Below are 12,971 nucleotides of genomic sequence, written 5' to 3'. Positions count from 1 at the left end.
CAGAAAACTTCTACGCCACATCCGTATACCTGACCCTTTACCATTCCTTTCCATTCCCATGACGTCCATCGTGTCGCCCCAGCGATACCACCAATCATATTTTTTTCTGCGCATCACGTGTCCTGCTTAAGCCTATTTTTTTTCTTCTCGATTTCGTGTCCCGAATACCTCTTTTTTTTTCCAACCCAATAACCCTCGCACGCCACCAGACACATATACCAGCGGTATGTAAGCGCCTCACTCGCTTCAGGCATCGCACAGGAGTCTCACCTTGTTGAAAGTCTTTCCTCTGCGCCCCGCGAAGGAAAGGCAAGACTGCACGCGTCGAATGTCAACGACAGGGCAGGGAGGCGAGCGCTCTTATTTGATTTCGCCCCCCCCCCCCCCCCCCCCCCTGAAATAAAAGCAACTGCGCACCTCGACGCGTGATCTGCACGGTGTCTAAAGCGTGGCCGACGAATGCGTGTCACGTGAAGCAAACGGAGTGCATATCAGGGACGCAGGCGGCTGTTTTCGAATTCCAGCCTGATTAAATGTCAAGTAAACGCGGAATTCCTCCCTGATCGCCGAGCGAGGAAGCCGGAGATGTCGCCTTCTAAGTAGACGCATTTCTACGAAAGCGTCCCTGGAAAAGGTTCCGAGCCAGCGCCCTCTCTCGAGACGGCGTTGCACGTGGTGACCTTTGGGCGCAGTTGCCACGGCCTTGGGTTTAAAATGTAGCAACGCTCAAATGCACGTTAAGGGGCCTGAGGTTAAACCGATACTTTTATACATTACTTTTATTTTTTCCTCAAAGGTCCTCAAGGGACATTACATGAGGGGTAGGCTGAGTTGGCAATTAGCTTGAATACAGATGAGCAGAGACGGACGCGTAGAACAAAAAGGGGGTAGTGCTGTTTCACATTACACCAATCCAATGTAGCGTACGAGAGGGCAACGAACTCGAGCAGGCCGCGTTTAATAATTTTTGTTTTCTCGTACAGCGCCTTGGCAGGTCAGAGAGTGTAAAGATTGCATATTTTAGAACACGTTTGCAGTTTAACAGCCTAACAATCGCTATACACACGTCGCATCCTGTATATCACGGTTAGTGTCACTGTGAGTCAGAAGCGGTTTAGTTTTACTACAAGAATATTTTTAACCTCTGCGTTTGTTTCCAACGTCCAGCTTCTTCTTTTTTATGCACATGACCTATTGATTTCTCGGCCCTTGGTTGGCCTACAATACATAGCAACCAGGGTTAAACGCGTGTATATTGTTTTTATAAGGGCACTTTTGACGCATGACGCTCAGTATTATTTCAAAGACATCCGAATATTTTGCAACGGGCCCCATAAACTGAAAACTGTCAGAAAACAGAACAAATTAAACATCGGATCTTCTATACAACAGCGAACAGTGTAAAAGTATCGCGCGTGTGTGTCGTAGAACTAGGCCAGAGCTGATGGAAGCACGAGCAATGTTGGGGGGTGCTAATAGCAAGGCCGGTTTAAGTTTCACTCTAAGCAAACTCCTACTTAGTCGGTGCTTATCTGTGTGGCGGATTAGCTTTTTTTCTTTTTCGCAAGTGCTTAGCATCACTCTCTGAACGCCCCTTAGAGGTTTATAAAAGCTTGCAGGTGCACACGGTGCAAACACGAACGCATTAATAATCTGCAATAATCAATTGCTCCTTTTTTATAGGCAACAATAACTTTTTATTAACATAATTCCTCTGCGCAAATTATTTTAATACAGCTATTTTATTGTGTAAAAATGGAAACTATTACGGCTCTATTGCGCAAATGAAGTTCTCTTTTTGATGCATGTTCTGTGTTTGCATGTTACACCTCAGCATAAAACTACAAATACTTGAAATGCAGGATGAAGAAGCTCTGTTAGTTGAACTGGAGTCGCATTAACAGCTTCGGTAACGTGCAACGCCATTTAAGCATTTTGCGTTTGTAGAAGAAATAAAAGAACTTGTGATATTACTGTTAATAAAAGTAGGAAGAAAAATAAGATTAAAAGACGACCAGTCGTATCTCAGTTTTCACGTAAGTGCGCCATTGGTGCAAATACCGTTCTTCAGATTATTATAAACGCAGGTGTTCAGTTCCAGGAGGCAAGTGTAGATCACTTGCACAAAATAAACAGGAACAAATCTTATCGTAGGTCAAACTAAGTCCTTGAGGGAGTCCCAAACCGAAAGACAGCCCTTCATTTTCGCAAGGTATCAGCCTGACCTCAGCGATGCATGCTCTGGGGATTACTCATATGAAAGCAATGCACTGCTTTTTGTTTTGGGATACATACAACGAAGTGTCTTTTTTAACCATGGGCGAAAGGGCGCTGCAAGTGAGAAAGCGAGTGTATGTAGAGACATTAGAGAGTTTTAGTTTCACGTACGTACAGAGTTCACGTACGCAAACGTGAGAAGTCTACGTAACATACGCGCATGTAGTTTCAAACCCTTTTAGTTTCACGTACGCGACAGACGCTGCGCTTTCTACCTAGCGCCATCTACTGACGGATGAAGACACTGCTGTAGCCACTCTAAGACAAGACGAGTCAAAGCCAAGCCAGTCGAACTGCGTCGGAGTGCTGCTTCGTTAGGCTTAACAGCTGGGAAATCGCCTTTATATCTGAAAAACAAAAGCTATTTGTCGCTTGAAACCTTAAGCGAGGGTAAGAATGGGCAAATTGAAGGCGTATGCAACAGTTTAGAACACGATATCGCCTCGAGGAATTAGCGACGAAGCTGTTATCGCTGTGAAGCGCGCGGGCAGGGCGCCGCCATGTTTGTCAACGCTACGTACGCAAGCAGCGCATTGACTGCAACGTAAAAATCCGAATCTCACGTACGTACGTGAGATTCGCGCATACCCTTTGCGTTCTGCGCATGCGCACTGGTCAGCCGTAAGAGCTCTACGTACGTGATGCCTCTACGTACGTGGAACTAAAACTCACTATTTTCTGACATCCGTTTCAACCCTCCCCGCATCCTCCGCCAGCGGGCCTGTTGACGGTGATGGGTCATCACTTGTACTTGTTTCCATGACGTGTCACTTCGTTTCTGCTTTGCTGACTTTTTTATCTTTACATTCAGAGAAAGAGCGTAGCCGCCTTACGACTAGAATGCCAATGTATTCTTCACACACGCATGAGTAAAAGTAAAGCCAAATGTCTTAGGTCTTTGAACATTCACCTCTATATTTTTTCCTGCTATGAAAAAAAAAAATCGCGGCACTTCGTTTCCAACAATTCTGGACAAAGTAATCTTTGTATCGGAAAGAATTTATGAACGCAATTTTTTCATATAATATGACATTTCAGTAGAGCAATCAATATGTTCGCCGACCACCCGACGGCAGTCTTGCACTTCTTTTCTTTTTTTGCTATTAGCGTTTTTGCTATCGCCTAAAGCACTCCCGATTTGTTTTCTATGACAGCCTTAACTGCTCGATGCAATCGATGGAAACACGTTAAAAGAAAGATTTTGTTAGTCATCGAAATAATCGGCCATTACCTTCGATCTTTCCATAATACAAGTATCTTAAAATTTTTCTCTGAGAATGTTGGACATGTTACATTATATCATAAACTGCTAAGAAAACATTCTTAAAAAATTTGCAAAAAAAATGCAACCGTTTTCCTCCAGTGCAAAGTTCTCTTTATTATTTTTTGCTTCACAGCGACACCAGCCTTAAAATGGGGCCGCAAAAGAATATGCAAACCGAAACCACAGCCTTCGATTAACGTCAAGGACTTCACGCCCGAGCGAGCGCAACGCGACTAATCAAAAATCGAACATCCGCCGTCTCAGAACTACAATGCATCAGCGCCCTTGCACCGTTGTCAGGGACGCCCTAAACTGTTCTCGGATGCAGCGAGAAATCGTCGTGACGTAGTCAGCGAAAAAAAAAACATCACGTTTGGTGTGCACTCTACGCCCCGCACAACGTCCGTTAAAAGTTCTGCATCAAGCAACGTTTTTTTTTCTCTCTTTTTGAACATCTGTTCGCATGATGACAAGAATATCGTACAATGCATTTTAGTTTTACTAATGTGTCTTAACGGCGCAGAGAGGGAGAGGGGGGGGGGGGGGGGGGCAAAAGAGAAGAATATTTTTTGAAAGCAAAGAATGCTTTTATTAAACGGAACGCTTCCAAAACGCTGCAAACAAGGAAGCGAATATGAATAAAAATTACAACACCATTAAAGTTGGTTGATGACGCGTATATGCTCTATGACTTTCAGATTTGCGTGGTATCATATTTTCTTTTCGGCTAGTAGCATAGCAAAGATTTAATTTGATGACGGGCATTTTTCCCGCGGTTTGACGGCTGCTTTCGGTAAGCCTGAGCAGCTTGTTCTATTTCAAGGCCCCGAAGGAGCTACGGAGAATGAATACCTAGTTTTGTATATGGCAAGCGCAGACGGCCGACCATCTCAATATGTTTGGAATAACGTTTGGACTATTCAAAGCAAACGAAAATTGACCATAGAAAACTTTGTCACGCCTGAGTTATAAAATGAAGCTTGGTGTTACAACTGTGGCTCTTTACGTCTGCGCAAATCAGTAGGTCGCAGTCATAGCTCAAAACGAAGATGGTGCACTAAATTGACATCTATCGTAGCCCACATGTCCGGATATTAGAAGCCACGAACATAGTGCATATATTACAGGTTAGTAAGTGCTATTAAATTTGTTTCTTGGTGCTTGGTTATCATGCATAACTAGGAAAACTGCGCAATAGAAGTGCATGACAAAAGGGCAATCCATGTATTCTGTTCTTACGTGTCATAAATGTCTACCACGCTGTTAAATAATTTGTGCTATTGAGCGATTATAGAAATGTGCTTCCAGTGCACAGCTCCCTTAAACTGTGGTTTTCCTCAAGAAAAAGTTAGCATAAGGCTACAAATCATCCGCAGGGCGTCGCTTGCAACTATATGTTTGCAAAATAGAGAACACTTCAAAGCACACTGCTAAAAAGCTTACTGCCGTTTGTGTAGAGCTTCCACAAAAATAAATCGGCGCAGAACATTTCAAGATGCTAAAGGCTGGTACACTGCAAGTAACAAACTATTCAACGCCAGGGCACCTGGGTTTCAATGCGGCACTTCTGCACCGACTTTGTGCTTTTTTTGAGGTTCGTGGAGTTAAAAAGCATAGAAAAAAAAATGAAGAATGCGCTAACCCAGGCAACGCTACTTCTCGCTTCTGCAAGGCCGCCTGAAAGAAGAGCTCCAATCAACAGCTGTGCGACTCGAAACACGCCTCTTCTATTTTTTTCCTCGTCTGCTGTACACGGTAATCTGCGAGCTGAATTCTTAAAAATTTATTCGCTGTGTACTCGAGAAAAAAAGCCGACTAAAAATAAACACCCTGTAGCGACGAATAGAGCCCGTGATGCTGTAGAAGCATTGCAAAACCGACACCTGTAGATATTGCGCAGAAGTGTCTGAGGAAACTCAGACTTACTTGGTGGGCAACATATTGCCACTGCAACACACGCTCTGGCTTTTTGGGGCACTGCGCAGCGCTTCGAACAAAGTGCAATGGAATTTGCACAAGTTATGAACTGTAGCTTTCGAAGCCATAGAGGACTTTGCACCCTACGAAAGCTGTTCTTCCTACAGCAAATACCTTACTCTGCAAAGAACTACTATCAGCGGTCCCATCGTCTCCTCTGAAGAAGCGTGTGTTGCATGCGTGAAAGCTTAGCAAAGATAAAACTAAGTGTAAAATGCAAAGAAACTTACTCTTTTGCAGCTGAGCCCCACAAGACAAGGCGATAGCGTTGTTGCAGACAGTCGCAAAACGACGACGCACAAACGTTCTGATCCCGTCCCGTTTGTTCCAGTTTGCAAGTACACGAATGCACGGGGGCAACAGTTCTTTCTCTGCAGCAGGCGACTCCGACGAAATTTTCAGACGACACCAGTCCCTTACCCGTCTGCACACGCCTCCGACGCAGCAGGAGCAGACGACATAGCGTTGCACCGACGAAGATGTCAACGACAAACGGCGAGGAACAAAGAGCGTGCTGGAGCACCGGAGCACAGCACGGGAGCAGCGCCCGCGATCGTTGCGCGTTGGAGACAGAACTCCACTCACTCGCAGCCGGCGCTTTTCTATGCGACGCCATGCGGCCCGGGGACTGCCCCTGGAGAAAGGGTGGTAGGAGCAGGAAGGGAGGAGGGAACGCCGAGCGCGGCAGACTTGTAGATGGAGAGATAAGCGCGGTGATCGGAGCGAGGAGGCTGAACCGGGAGAGGCTGGCTCGGAGATGGAAGAGTAGGAGAGAGATACAGGGATAGGAAGAGTGAGAGGAAGTGGGAATAAGGAGAGTCGGCGGCACTGAACGGATGAGACAGTGGCCAGCGCCTCCCGACGGGATTCGAGCGAAACCTGCTGCCGGCGCCGCGGCAGCACATTTCCCTCAGCACCGCTGCGCTCCGCGGCCGCTCTCCAGACGGAGGGCTGTTGCTCTCGCCAAAGTTTCTCACACCACGTCACGTGGTAGTTGTCGGAGCTCTCCGAAAACATTGCGCGCCTGATCGGTTGCCTGCTTGCACTTGGCTGGGCCTCTGCTGGCCCTCGCCGCCTGGGTACACTTGGCGGGCGGGTCGAGAAGGGGGAAGGGATTGTATGCAAAGCTATAGGCCACAAACCCCGGGCCCGCCCGTTTCGAACGCCCATAGCCAGGAGAGGAGGAGGTATGAGCGAAGGTGGTTTGGAGGGTCTTCGAAAAGGAGAGGGGGCCAATGGGTGGGAACGATACAACGCCCCGGGCTGTTGCCGGGCCAGCAGGTTCCCCTGAGATTGCCTTCTTCTTGGAGGTTGCTCAACTTTTGTTTCGACTGACCCTGGCACTCCTGCCTGAGTTATGCGGGACGTAGCAACAAAGAAGTATACCTACTCTAAACATGATTTTTACTATCTGTTCAAGAAAGAGGGCGCTTCACATATTTGCGGAAACCTTATGAATCAAATCTGGATGTGTTGCACCCTTTAAAGGGTGCACCACTGCAATAAAGGTCACATTGTGGAGAAACCACCGTGGTAGACCAATCGCCGATCGTTGATTAGCTGGTTTCATGTCCGCATGCAGACCGTTGATAGACTTAGCCTTTTAGCACTCACGAGTTGAATGATCAACTCATTTTTCATATTGATAATTCACTCAGTCTTGTTCACACTGATGGTTTGAAGACTTGAGAGATATAGTGGGAGGTTGCAGTGACAAATCTTGGATTGCGGGGCGGCTGCGTTTTTTATGGAGGAAAAACGCTAAGGCGCTCGTGTGCTGTGCGATGTCAGTGCACGTTAAAGATCCCCAGGTGGTCGAAATTATTCCGGAGCCCTCCACTACGGCACCTCTTCTTCATTTCTTCTTTCACTTCCTCCTTTATCCCTTCCCTTACGGCGTGGTTCAGGTGTCCAACGATATATGAGACAGATACTGCGCCATTTCCTTTCCCCCAAAACCAATTATTATTATTGTTGTTATTATTATTATTATTATTATTAGTTGTGCTGCCCAACAGCCATCTCTCTCGATAGACTAGATCCCGATGGAGTCAAGCAAACAGCGCGAGCTTGTCTCCCGTAAAATCTGAAACTTATAACACGAAAAAAACTAAAACTGAGGCCAGTTGTTCAATCGACCTAAAACCTCACTACTCCGAATAACAAAACACATGAAAAACAAAAGAGCAACGGGCAAAAGCGCGCACGAAGAACAAAACAGAGATGTAGTGCCCTAATTTCTAACCTGTGAGCCCTCCTTAAGTGGCGTTCAGTCATGCTGGATTTCGTCGTAGTGTGTGCACTAGTGCAGGCGTTTATTGTGCTCGTCGCAGTTTCCTTCTGTCGCATTCACGTTGTAAATTGGCTTGCGGTTTATAATTGATAAGCACAAATATTGTGCGAAAGCACAGTTTTTTATTTTTTGCAAGTTCACACCCCCGCCACGTACCTGAAAGCACGATTGAGGTGTCCACTGACCCAGAGTGTCATTTATGTGCGTCTTCAACTTTTTCATCGTCAATGCCAATTTACCCAATGTACGCAGGCGGCCTATGCTCCAATGCCGCGTTTCTGCACCAATGCTTTCAACGCCAACGCGTATTCCTCTAGTGCCATGTTTTTGCCAAAATGTGGTCCACGCCAACGCATGCAGCGCATGTCTCGCTGTTGCTACCGCCACAGAGCTCAAAGCTCGAATATTAGTTTGATAGTATTAGTTGATGAAGACGAATATATAAGTTGATGAAAACTAGTATATATATATATATATATATATATATATATATATATATATATATATATATATATATATATATATATATATATATATATATAAAATCACCAAAAATTGAAGAAACATAACAGGATTTAATTCACGACGTTTCGGCTGGAGGACGGTCCTCCAGCCGAAACGTCGTGAATTAAATCCTGTTATGTTTCTTCAATTTTTGGTGATTTTATATTATATTGACCAAATCAGCTGCCAGAAATCACTTTTGGTGTATATATATATATATGCATTTTAAATAATATAGCTGCCCTTACTCTTAATTGCATTTCGTCTCGTTATGGTTCAAGTGCGCTTGAACTACTTGCAGAATGTGACAGTTCTGCTCAGTGGTACGAGTGCTTAGTTTATTTTGTAGCTTTTGCGAAAAGTAAAGTAAGGAAAGAAAAGAAAGCCGGAAAAAAGATGCAAATAATGGAATAAATAGAAATAAAGAAAGGAATTACTGGAATAAATGAAAGAAGAAAAGAGAGAGAGGGGGAAAAACAACAAAAGGAAAGAAAAAGAAAGGAAGGAAAGAAAAAAGCAAGGAAGAAAGAGAGAGACACAAGAGAGAGAGAGAGAGAAGTAAAGAAAGAAAGAAAGAAAGAAGGAAGGAAAGAAGGAAGGAAAGAAGGAAGGAAGGAAAGAAGGAAGGAAGGGAAGAAGGAAGGAAGGAAGGAAAAGAAGAAGGAAGGAAAGAAAGAAAGAAAGAAGGAAGGAAGGAAAGAAGGAAGGAAAGAAAGAAGGAAGGAAAGAAAGAAAGAAGGAAGGAAGGGAAGAAGGAAGGAAGGGAAGAAGGAAGGAAGGAAAGAAGGAAGGAAGGAAAGAAGGAAAAGAAGAAGGAAGGAAAGAAAGAAAGAAAGAAAGAAAGAAGGAAGGAAAGAAAGAAGGAAAGAAAGAAGGAAGGAAGGAAGGAAGGGAAAAGGAAGGAAAGAAGGAAGGAAGGAAGGAAGGAAAGAAAGAAAGAAGGGAAGAAGGAAAGAAAGAAGGAAAGAAGGAAGGAAAGAAAGAAAGAAGGAAGGAAGGGAAGAAGGAAGGAAAGAAGGAAAGATCCAACCTGAAATTGAATGTGACTTCAACAATATATGCCTAGCAAGCGCCTGAGCTCATATTTTCGTGGTACTAAGTATGGTATGATCTAAATGACTCAAAAAAGAAGTGAATGTGCGCTTCCGAGCACAAAGGACTGCTGAAATTTGCCGCACCACTGGAGTGATTTGCGACATGAAAATAAGGCAGAGAATAAACATGAAACGGGTTCTCGAACGCAACCACTGCCGAGAGCGGTTTCTTTCGCACCTGATGCGCCGGATATTTTCGTTTTTGCCACATCGCCTCAGAAGAACAGTGCTTCGGTTTATATCACTGTGAATCCATCGCCTCGAAGCGCTTGTTATGCGCGAAAGGCACAGGAGTAACCTGGAGCTCTTTGGTCACGCCACAATTCCCGAAAGTATAACTCAAACATTTCTACACCCAAAAAAGCGAGACCTCCTTGGTGCTTTTGAGAAACAGCTTATTCCTAGGTATGCTGGGAAAAAGACGTTATTTTATAATGCGTGCAAGGAAACAGACGCCTGCTGTTCTGCCGAATCCATAACTCCATTTTCGCGTGGGCCACAAAGTCTGCTCAACAGCAGGATTCCATAGCACGTTATTCTTAGACAGCCCACTCTTGAATCGGGATCTCGCCTAGGCAGCATATCTACTGAAAGCTCTCCGTTCTTTGTGCATTCAAAAGGTGTGCACTACAAGTGCTCCCTACTACACCGGTGGGGAGTACTTCGAAAGAAAGGCGTAGAGGTTTCCCGTTTTCACACGCTTTCAGTATCGCTTTGCGGTTGTTTTCGAAGTTTTCTTTTTTTTGCGAAGATATCTGCCATACTCCTCCTTTTTTGGCTCCGTTCCCGATGTGGACACTTCTGTAGAATACATTTCGTTGCCTCAGCGCCCCCTGTGTTTTGTTTCGTTCGGGTTTCATATCTTCATTATTTATTCCCTGCTTTTTTCGCGGCAGCATTGCCAGCCTGAGTCAAAGGCATCTTCTTTTTTTCCTAACATATGAAATGGTCCCCTGACCCTTTAGGCCACACACTTCAAGCCTAGGTACTACAAAGCGCCTTTCTTATGACGCAAAAAAAAACCTACACAGACCTTACACTGAATGATGAATACTTACGCCACTCGTTCTATGTAGAGTTTCTCTTGTGGTGAAATCTGTTCTTGAAAAGCGTCAGGATTGACAGAAATTTGATCCGGCGTTCTGTCGTGCTTTATTTTGCATTTTTTTCATTTTGTCAAAAGGTGTGCTTCACGTGCCGAACAGCTTACCCCGGTTTTTGCCTTTGAACACGCATAAACGTTTCGTCGTATGACCTTGCGCAAAGTTTCGCGTGTGTGTCGCACTCTTGGGTTTCGATATTCCAGCAACCTTGATTCTTTTCGTCTAGAGCAGGGTTGCTCATTTCTGTTGCGTTCCCTTTCTTTGGAAACGATTGAATAGAGTTTCTCTTTTCTTCTGCAAATTCCTTTCTAACTGCTTTGACATGTGTCGTCTGCAATCTCTGTTTCGCAGCCGACAATGAGGCCGTTCCAAAGTGCCGTCGTCTGCTTCTCCAGATTCTCAGGCGTCTCCAAGAACTTACAACGAAAAAATATATATCCAGAAAGAAAGCGAAAGCAAACACCGAGAAACAATGAACCGAAGGTAGGCAGAATTTGTTCACGGTCTGTCGCACAGCGTGTTAATCAACGGGAGAAAGTAGAAGAAACAAAGAAAAAGGTCCTTAGTCATGACCACGCGTGCAGGGACTGCAAGCTGTGGTGAAGCTTTATCTTTGGCTGTCGTTGGGGCCTCCAATGCAGACAATTTAAATAAAGCCGAGAATTTTAGTGTTGTTTTCTTCTTTTTCTTCGAAACTATTCCTAGTCTTCTCATGACTCAGTCCCAATTAAAAGCCTGCACTTTCTTCTGTTCACATTGTCTTCCATGATGATGGTTAAAGTGTGAGGCGCTAGCAACTTTGACTTTCTAGAAAGTCAGCTTCGATCTAGCCCTATTTTTCTTTGTTAAAAAAATTTATCTCTAACTTAAGTGTTCAGCAGAGTTAGTGGAGCAGCTTAAAAACTTAAACCACGAATGCTAATGTATTCGGAAATTAAGATGAGGGAGTTGCATGTATAATTTTCTCGGAGTGTCTTTTATGCCGAACTCAACTTTAAAGTAATGGTCAAGTGATTCTTGGCAGAATAATAGAACATGGCTTCCTTCCGTCCACAGACATCTCACTCGGATAGCAGTCACCGGCATCCAATTGTGTTAGCATCACATGACCTTGAGGCACGTCCGGATTTTGCTTAGCGACAAAGCTTCATCGATGGAGCGGCCCTTGTCACTCCAAAGAGGGCAAAAAGAATAATAAGGAGTACAAAAACGCAGCCATAAAGGAAATGTGATGTTCTAACGCTGCGCGCGCTTGGATTCGGGTGCTATTTTTGGAAGCCGTGGCTGCGCTAACATATCGTCGTAATAAAGTAAGCGGGGGGGTGTGACCCGGGGCGGTGTATACTGGAACCGCTTAACCCTTTATGCTATAGTGAGCACAGTACTTACCTCAAACAACTGACTAAGTTTAAGCAGACTCGCATTATGGACGTGCAACGCGTTGCGGCCAAGCCGGTCTGTGTCGCTCAGTGGATTCACGATGTTGCAGCCATTATTTGGGAGAATCCTTGTTTCCCGCTCCCTTCTGCTCTGTTCGGTGTGTTATTACCTCCTTTATCTCTTTTCTTCTTTCTATATTTAACTGTCTTTTTCTTTCTTCTTTAATTTTCTCTTTCCTTCGTTTCTGTCTTGCCTGGATTTCTTTCTCACCCTCTTTCTGCCTTTTCCTTCCTTTACTTTACTCTTAAAGGTCTCCTTTTCGTTCTTACTTTACGTTTCTATTCTTTTTATATTATTTATTTACTTTATTCCTTTCTTTCTTGATTTTTGTGTTTTTTTTTCTCCTTCCATATTCCTTTTTCTTTTCATTTTCTTCCACTTTTCTATCTTTTTTCTTCCTTTTTTCGTTAATTAATTCATCTATCCAGTTGTTGTTTTTTTGTTTTTTTTATTTTCAAAACATTGATCATACGCGAACGCCTTAGCTTTTTAAATTTCACAAGAAGGAGATTGCGGTTCAGATAATCAAAAGCTTTTGTAAAATCTAGAAATATCCCTAGTACATATTTCTTACTATTTATATTTGTTAAAATGTATTCTTTTTGATGCAGCAAAGCAAGTTGTGTAGATCTGAATTTTCTAAAGCCATACTGGGCATCGGTTATACTGTTCGCTTTTTCAAAAAATGATCCAAAGCGCACAAGCATAAGTTTTTCTAACCCTTTGGAAAAAACAGGAATAATCGATACTGTGTGATAGTTATTAATTAGGATTATTATGGTCACCTTTCTCATAGATAGCCCTTACTTTCGCTATTTGCATGCTCTCGGAAAAGACTCGAGGGGTTATGCACAAATTAAATATGTGTGTTAGGACAGGTGCTATAGCATCAAGAACATATATTTCCGGCTTAATTTGCACGTCACTCACATCACATCTGGCAGAATTTTTTAACTGCATAATTGTTAAATACACTTCATTGTCGGTAACAACACTAAGGAAAACGCTATAGGGGTTTT

The 12,971-nt window shown here is 43.9% G+C and overlaps 1 protein-coding gene across 2 annotated transcripts in view; it reads right to left on the bottom strand.

The window, feature by feature from the left end:
• The window catches only part of LOC144100906 (GTP-binding protein Rhes-like), an 86,057-nt gene extending 79,963 nt beyond the window's left edge, over positions 1 to 6,094 (bottom strand). For both annotated transcript variants that reach the window (XM_077633817.1, XM_077633818.1), the window contains exon 1: positions 5,749 to 6,094. The gene's annotated coding sequence lies outside the window, so the exon portion shown is untranslated. The remainder of the gene's footprint in view (positions 1 to 5,748) is intronic.
• Positions 6,095 to 12,971: the final 6,877 nt, after the last annotated feature.

Source organism: Amblyomma americanum, chromosome 8 (assembly GCF_052857255.1).
Source record: "Amblyomma americanum isolate KBUSLIRL-KWMA chromosome 8, ASM5285725v1, whole genome shotgun sequence".
Taxonomy (NCBI): Eukaryota; Metazoa; Arthropoda; class Arachnida; order Ixodida; family Ixodidae; genus Amblyomma; species Amblyomma americanum.
This window is presented reverse-complemented; position numbering and strand designations above follow the sequence as displayed.